The sequence below is a fragment of the Manis pentadactyla genome, chromosome 10 (assembly GCF_030020395.1).
Source record: "Manis pentadactyla isolate mManPen7 chromosome 10, mManPen7.hap1, whole genome shotgun sequence".
NCBI classification, from domain to species: Eukaryota; Metazoa; Chordata; class Mammalia; order Pholidota; family Manidae; genus Manis; species Manis pentadactyla.
Genome location: NC_080028.1, coordinates 45,923,813 through 45,932,416, shown reverse-complemented (window position 1 = coordinate 45,932,416; position 8,604 = coordinate 45,923,813). Strand labels below are relative to the sequence as shown.

Genomic DNA, 8,604 nt, shown 5'->3' with positions numbered 1-8,604 from the left:
AAAATTTTGTACTTCTTAGGGTACCAATAGGAAAATAAAACAAGAAATACAACTGAGTGTTTTTTCATGTGAAACCTTCATAACAGTGTATATCAATCATACCTTAATAAAAAATTTAAAAAAAGAAATACAACAGCTGAGATACAAATTAGGAGAAAATGTTTACAATCATACATCTGTTACGGAATTTGCATCACAATATATAATGATTTTTACAATATAAAGACAAAAACCCCAACTAAAAATGCACATAAGATTTGAATAGGAATTTTGTGAAAGAGTGTATACAAATAATAAACACATTAAAATATGCTCAATAGCATTAGTCATTCAAGATAAAATCCACAATCAGGTGCCACCACAAACACGTGAGAATAGACATAATAAAATAGCGTCTATTCTGAGTCATTGGTAGATACCAGATTACTCAGCAATTCCTCTTGTAGGTACAAAGAAATGAAAACAAATATCTCACAATTACAAGGAAGCTATCCAAATGCCCATCAACTAGTGAGTCAATAAACAAAATGTACTATATTCATATGATGGAATACTCTTTGTTGGGAAAAGGATTAAGCTACTGATAAGTGTTACAATATAGGTGAACCTCAAAAACATTAGGCAAAATTAAGGAAGATAGGCACAAAATTCTACATGTTGTGTTCTTCCATTTACATAAAATGTCCAGAGAAGGCAAATTTCTAGAGTCAGAAAACAGATCATTGGTTGTACTGAGTTACAGGATGGAAGTGTTGATGTTGTTCCTGTGGTCATCAGGAAAATGTTTGGTGGGTGATGGAAACGTTCTAAAACTGGATTGTGGTGTTTCCTGCACAGTTCTATTAATTTACTAGAATTTATTCAATAGTGCATTTACAGCTGGTGACTTTTATGGTAGAAAAATTATATGTCAGTAAAAATGTTAAAATGGGAATAGAGAGTTTTTTACCTTTTGACCTTTAAAATTCACTAAACTTTCAGTTCTTTGAGAGAGATGCAACCTTTTTTGATCATGTCTTTGAAGGCTTGTATCACTTGTTTGTTCCTCAGAGTATAAATGAAGGGATTCATTACTGGGGCAACTGAAGTCATGAGTACTGACACCTTCTTATTCAGAGAGGCAAATTCTTTGGCAGGTGGTCTGATATACATAAAGATGCAGCTGCCATAAGTGACAGAAACCACAATGATATGGGAAGAGCAGGTAGAAAAAGCCTTCTTCCTTTGCTGGGCAGAAGGGAATCTGAGGGTGGTTCTGATGATGTGTGTGTAGGACATGGTCACACACACCAAGGTGACAGTGAGTGTTAGCACGGCCGCGATCAAGACAAATCGCTCTATGAACTCTGTGTCAGAGCAGGAGATCTTCAGGACGGGAGCAGCATCACATCCAAAGTGATCTATGACATTGGAGTCACAAAACTCGAGCCCAGAGACCATGATATAGGGTGGGAGGACAATCATCAGAGCTGACAGGTAACAGCCTGTTAGGAACTTGGTACAGATCCTGCTGTTCATGATGCTCATGTAATGCAGGGGTTTGCATATGGCCACATAGCGGTCATAGGACATGGCAGTCAGGAGAAAAAACTCAGTCACACCCAGGACGGTAATAAAAAATAACTGAGTGGCACAACTATTGTAGGTAACTGTATTGTCCCCAGTGGCAAGGGTATACAGGTATCTGGGAATACAGACAGTGGTAAAAGAGACTTCTAAAATGGAGAAGTTGCAGAGAAAGAAGTACATAGGAGTTTTAAGGCGGACGTCTACAAAGGTGAGGGTGATGATGGTCATGTTCCCAATTACACTCAGCAGGTAGGTGATGAACAGAAAGAGGAAGAGCAGAATCTGTATATTTGGGTCATCTGTCAGTCCTACCAGGATGAATGTTGTTAACACTGTGTAATTTTTCATTGCTGACCTCTGACTTCTGCATGTTCTGTTGGTAAAAATAAGGTAGAAATTGGAAATGAAGAGTGTCCAGATGGACTGAAAGTGGGAGTAGAGTGAGAGTTCCAAGCAAGCAGATATCACTTCATTTGATAATGTGGTTGTGTTGGTAACTCGTATTACTTCATGATTCAGACAATAGTATGAACAGAAAGCTGGGGTTAAACATTCTTATCATTATATTAATTATGTCTATGGTACAAGGATTCCTAGATCAAATGGTAAAAAATCCCAAAATAAAACCTGAGAATGAAACTCTTTTAGTAGATTTCAGCAGTAGAAAAACAAAAACAAAACCCTACTTTGGCCTGCAATTTCTTGTGATTGGCCCCCACACATCTCTCCAAACTCAGCCTTTTCTATGGTCTTTCATTCAGCAAGTTACATTTCTTGTGGTCTTTCTCAGTTCTTCCCTTCATGTGTGTCTATTCTTGATGAATTTTTGTGTTTCATTCTAATCATGACATCCTCAGAGATGAGGCTTTTTGCTCTAAGACAAACCTTCTGGGAACTTGGGGTTTTTGTTACTGCATTCTCTTTTTCTTTTTGCGCTGACTTACTTTCACAATTACATATTTTATTTTTAACTTGGTAATCTTTGTCTGCTTTCTTGACTGCCCAGCCCAAAAGTATACAGTTCATGTTTGTTTGTATTTTATTACTCTTAATAAATTGCTAAGCATTGTGTCAGGTACTCAGTAAAAATTACATAAATATTTGTTAAGTAAATAAGTAAGACCAAGCATTTTATATGTGAAAATAAATTGTCTCGTTATACATTAAGTGAAACATCATTTATCCATTTCCATCTAGTCATGCACCTACAAAAGGAAGAAGTCATAGACCATATCGTTCAACCTACTATTTCAAGGGTAAGAACAGATGATTGATCTTTTCTATTACATAAACAATATATTTGGCTGTCTTATTAGTGGCAGGATAATGAATATGTGTCCTGATTCCTAATTACATATTTTCTTTGCTCTACAAATGTGGGGAAAAACTTTAGGAATCTATTTTTCCTCCAGATTTTCTAAATCTAATGTTTTCTCTGGCTTCTTCAATAACTAGTCTTCCTATTTCTGTTTCTCAGTTTCTACAATTCTGGAAAACTTAATAAGTGAGCCGTTTACCATATGAAAGGTCAACCACTTTGGTGCATATGTCTTACTCTTCAGAAAGCTGTTTACAGTTTCCATATATTGTAGAATATGAAAATGGATCAATACTAAGCCTTCAAAAGCTAGAAATAACATTAAACTATCAATTCTAGAGATATATCACATTTGATTGGAAAATACATTTCTGATGATGGAGTTCAATCATAAAAGAGGTGCTTCTGGATAAGGAAATCCATTTTATTCTCCCTTCAAATCATCAAATCTTACTAGAGAAACAGCTAACATTCCTTGAATATTTACTATGTGCAAGATACTGTGCTAAACACTTTACATGGTTTATCACAACTAATCTTTGCAGCAACTCTCTAAGGTATATAGTATTATAATCCACATTTTACAGAGGAGGAACCTGAGGCTGATAAGTTTAGGGAAACTAAAACTAATTGATGTAGGATATCATCCATTTACAGTCTGGTAAATCAGGGATGTGAAAACAGTTTGTTTCTAGAGACTTACTTATTAAATATTTCAAAATAATGCCTTTTAACTTGTTTATTCACCCATGGATAGGCTTTTCATGATTTGGCAAATGGAGAGGGCATAGATCATGGCTTTCTCCCTACTCTTGTTTTCCCTATTTTTTGAGTAGATATCCAGTCTTTTATATGATACCAATTTTTCCTACCTGACCAAAGTATCTATCAGCTATTTGTACTTGAGTTATGCCAATAGTGTGAAGACAATTCCATTTAAACAATCTATAATTAATGACACTGTAGCTATTCAAACATTTTCCATCCATAATCGCTTTCTCCAGAGCTCCTGATTTCTCCCCTCATTTAAATGGACAGGATCCTCCCGGAAGACTCCAATTAGTTTTTTGCAAGAACGGTTTTCACTCAGTTGCTGGAAAATACTTCTGACAGATATCTTTGAAGTGTGTTTTCCCCGAGTCTGGGGAAACATAGCTTTTCCCTTCCCAGTAAGGGATGGACTGTGTGTAATTGCACTGTATAGCCATTTCCCTGGTTCTTAAACAGCATTAAAGAGAAGTGGCATGGCCCCCGGCTCTTGTCACCTGCTATCTGGTTCCATCCCAGGTAATGCAGAACAATTAAGACACTGATCACAGGATACCAAATGCTAGAGGAGAGGTCATGTCTCTGGACTCTATCTAGGCTCTGGACCCCGATTCTTCCTGTTGCATCTACCTAATTTCATCTATTGTTTTTGATCCAGGCTTCTTGTGCCCTCATATGATATATTCCCAAGTACTCATTTCCCTAGACTATGTGTGTTCTGAGCCCTGAAAATTTTCTTACATTTTTCTCTGTCAGTATTTAATTTTTCTCTGTATCTCAATAAAAAATTAATTAACTCTTGTACAATAGCATACAAATGTTTGAATTGACCAATACCTGATGTGTTTACAGCACAAGTGTTGTAAAACATTAAAGTAAGGTTAGATCCTCAGCTTAGAGATAAAAATTACGTAGAGGAGAACACGGGAGACATTTTCATTGAATTGAAGAGAAAGGGTTTTCTCAGAAGCTTTCATTGGCGGCTGTCTTTTATAAATCATTTGTTTGTATGCTTAACTTTTTTCCTTCCAGGACAGTATTCAAGATCATATTATATATCACAGAACAAGGCCGTATCTCTGCATTATCTGTTGATTCTTTTTCTAGAATATTGTCAACATTACTTGGAACCCAAATTTGATTCTATTAGTTTCCTGGGGGTGAATATCTGTCAAAACCCACTTCATTACATTCACCTCTCTGATGATCTTTTATGGCTTCTTCGTACAGTTGAATCACAAAGATCCTGAGTGTGACTCAAAGCTGGGTAGGTGTGAGTGACTAGAAACAAGTCAGTGTAGATCTTCTCACATTATTTTTGTGCAACCCCACAATACTACTTACAGAAATTCTGTAAGTTCTCCTTAGTATCCAATGCCCATTAATTCCCAATCACCTTTCTTCTTCAGAAATTTAAAAGAATCAAATTCCAAATATATTATTCCACTCTATCAATAGGAAAAATGTTCATGTGTTCTGGTTAACTGAGAAGATAGACATAGTAGAAACTGACAGGAACTCTCCCCAGTTTGGTAGATGGATATTTACCTTTCTGAACATGGAGCTGGGTCTCCCACTGAATTTTGCATTTACAAGAACTTGGGTAGTTATATCCTTTGAGTCTGCAACAGGTGTGAGGGGATCAACTGAATTAACAAAGAAAAGGTTCCCTTCAGAGGCCAGGTTCAAAAATTGTTAATTAATCTACAGTGTAATTTATTTGAATGAACTCTTTCAAATAAAAGGTTTAAACAAATATCACAGGGGAGAGTGTCTTTGGGGACAGGAAAATGCCACAATAGGTCATGTGCAAAATATTAAGAACCAGATGAAAAGCAGAAGGCTAGATTAATTTCCATACATAGGGATGTTTTAGTGTGGCTCCCAAAGGAGGGGGTTTCCCACCTTGGGTAAGTTCCTTATGAATGTACTAAGGCCAAAGGAAAACAAGGAAAAGAGTTGGAAATGGGAGGGTTTATTCCCTTGGCTCAGTCTCTCCTCACTCCAAATCCGGGCTGCTGGGCTCTCTCTCTCCCTGGCATACCCCACCCCCCTCTAGAACTAGCCAGAAGTCTGTGGGCAGTTCATCCATGACTGGCAGGCACCTGACCAATTATGTACCAAGAATGGAAGGCAAGAGAAAATGCACGTTTCCATTCCACCCCTACCCTTGACTGGTAATCCTATGACTGTCCAGCAGCTCTGCTGCCAGTAAACATTCCATAAATGTGCAAGCGTGCTCTTATTATATATACAATAGGTGCTATTAACGCCAGATGGAAATCTTGGTTAGGAAGTACCATTTTCTCCACATTCAGTCTGCTCAGAATTCCCCAAGGGTAGCCAGATTGGACTTCATCCCAATGAAGAGAGACGAAACTGCCCCTACTCTATATTCTAAGAAAATTTCCCTTTAGTGTCTATTCTTCATATGAGACATCACAAATAAGTAGGGGAATTCGGGTTCAATTTCCTCACTTTTACCTAAATCAAAGTCATTTTCTGTCCATGTTTGTCGAAGCATAAAAAGTTGTAGTTATATAACGTGAACAAGTCTGGAGAGCTAATGTACAATATAATGACTATAGTCAATGATACTGTATTGAATATTGGAAGATTTCAGATGCTTTCACCACAAACACAAACACACACACAAACACAAAGGTAACTGTGAGGAGTTATGTAAATTAGTTGACTGTGGTATAGTTTCAACATGTATACATATTATCAAATCATCATATTGTATACCTTAAATATCTACAATTCTTATTAAAAATAAAGGTCGGTTGCTACCCAACGCAAAAATATCAGAAGGAAATAGTGCAGATTAGAATTTTATAACATGACTTCTGTTTTTTCATTATTTAATAAATAAAATTTTATAAAACCCTTTTTCTGTTCAGTAAACTACCATGTATTTGAAAGGGGTACGATAAATGTGGCAGTATCTAATGTTTCATAAAATATAATTGTTTTAACTTAGTAAATAATATTAATTGAGCTTTCCTTCTATGTCCTTGTCCTGAGCTAAGTACTTCAGGTATGTTGTCCCTTACAATCATTTTTTTATTTTTTGAGAGGGCATCGCTCATACTTATTGATCAAATGGTTGCTAACAACAATAAAATTCTTATAGGGGAGTCAATGCTCAATGCACAATCATTAATCCACCACAAGCCTAATTTTCATCAGTCTCCAATCTTCTGAAGCATAACGAACAAGTTCTTACATGGAGAACAAATTCTTACATAGTGAATAAGTTACATGGTGAACAATACAAGGGCAGTCATCACAGAAACTTTCGGTTTTGCTCATGCATTATGAAATACAAAACAGTCAGTTGAAATATGAATACTCATTTGATTTTTATACTTGATTTATATGTGAATACCACATTTCTCTCTTTATTATTTTTAATAAAATGCTGAATGCCCAGCATTTGTCTTGAGGTATCTTTACCACTTGGAAGAATTATGATACTTGGTTAATTCGATATGAGGCACAAATTCTATTTAAGAGTTGTAATTAGGAAGGAGGAAGAAAAGCTATAGAAGTAGCAGGCGGAAGAAAACTTGGGAACATTGATTATTTCTTTGACATATCTTCTTGTAGAGTAACTTCAGCATGTGTAGGTTTTAAACTACTAATTGAATTGCGCACACACATTAACATAATAGGAGTACAGTTACATAACCAAAGCAGACATATAATTACCAGCCATCTCCAGTGAAACCAAGAAAAACAGTTAGGCACTTTAGGCATTTGTGAAAACTTACCTATGATATAGTGGATATTGTCCAACTGAACTAGAACAGTCTGAGAGAAATCAGACAAATTGAAACAAACCGTTCCTGGGGACAGTTCACATCCCATATGTTCTTTTAACAGTAAATAGTCTGCAGTTGTAAGATTTTGGAGCGCTACAATTTGCACTTCTCCTAATTCTTGGTTGAGTTCCAACTGTATAGATCCAGTCAAATTTGTTGTTTTACTGTATGCACAGGCCAGCTTAGATATCTCCTTCTTCATTCCCATGGCAAGTCCAGGAACCGGTGGGATGAGTGCATCTACAGCTGTAGCAGCGCATGGATCTTTTTTGGGGTTTTTTGATGATCATCTTCTGGCATGAGTCTTCCAGAGAGTGCTGATGTTGGAAGTTCTTTTTCATATTGTAACTTAGTTCATTTTTGGGGTAGCCAAATTAGGCTTTGATCCTCTGTATAAACACAAACAGACCCTTTGCCTACACTTTTATATGCCCTTTGTACCATTGTGTAGAACACATTGGAGGACACCACACAGGAACTGCTTTTTTATTATTGTTTTTGTTATCATTAATCTACACTTACATGACGAATATTACGTTTACTAGACTCTCCCCTATACCATGTCCCCCCAATAACGCCCTTTACAGTCACTGTCCATCAGCATAGCAAAATGTTGTAGGATCACTACTTGTCTTCTTGGTGTTGTACAGCCCTCCCCTTTCTCCCACCCCCCACATGCTTGCTAATCTTAATACCCCCCTTTTTCTTCCCTCCCTTATCCCTTCCTACCCACCCATCCTCCCCAGTCCCTTTCCCTTTGGTACCTGTTAGTCCATTCTTGAGTTCTGTGATTCTGCTGCTGTTTTGTTCACTCACTTTTTCCTTTGTACTTATATTCCACAGACGAGTGAAATCATTTGGTATTTCTCTTTCTCTGCTTGGCTTGTTTCACTGAGCATAATACCCTCCAGCTCCATCAATGTTGCTGCAAATGGTAGGATTTGCCCTTTTCTTATGGCTGAGTAGTATTCCATTGTGTATATGTACCACATCTTCTTTATCCATTTATCTATCGATGGACATTTAGGTTGCTTCCAATTCTTGGCTATTGTAAATAGTGCTGCGATAAACATAGGGGTGCATGTGTCTTTCTCGAACTTGACTGCTGCGTTCTTAGCGTAA

General features: G+C 36.9%; 1 pseudogene; it reads right to left on the bottom strand.

The window, feature by feature from the left end:
- Positions 1 to 977: 977 nt before the first annotated feature.
- On the bottom strand, positions 978 to 1,917 carry LOC118929177 (olfactory receptor 6C2-like; annotated as a pseudogene).
- Between the last annotated feature and the right edge of the window lie 6,687 nt (positions 1,918 to 8,604).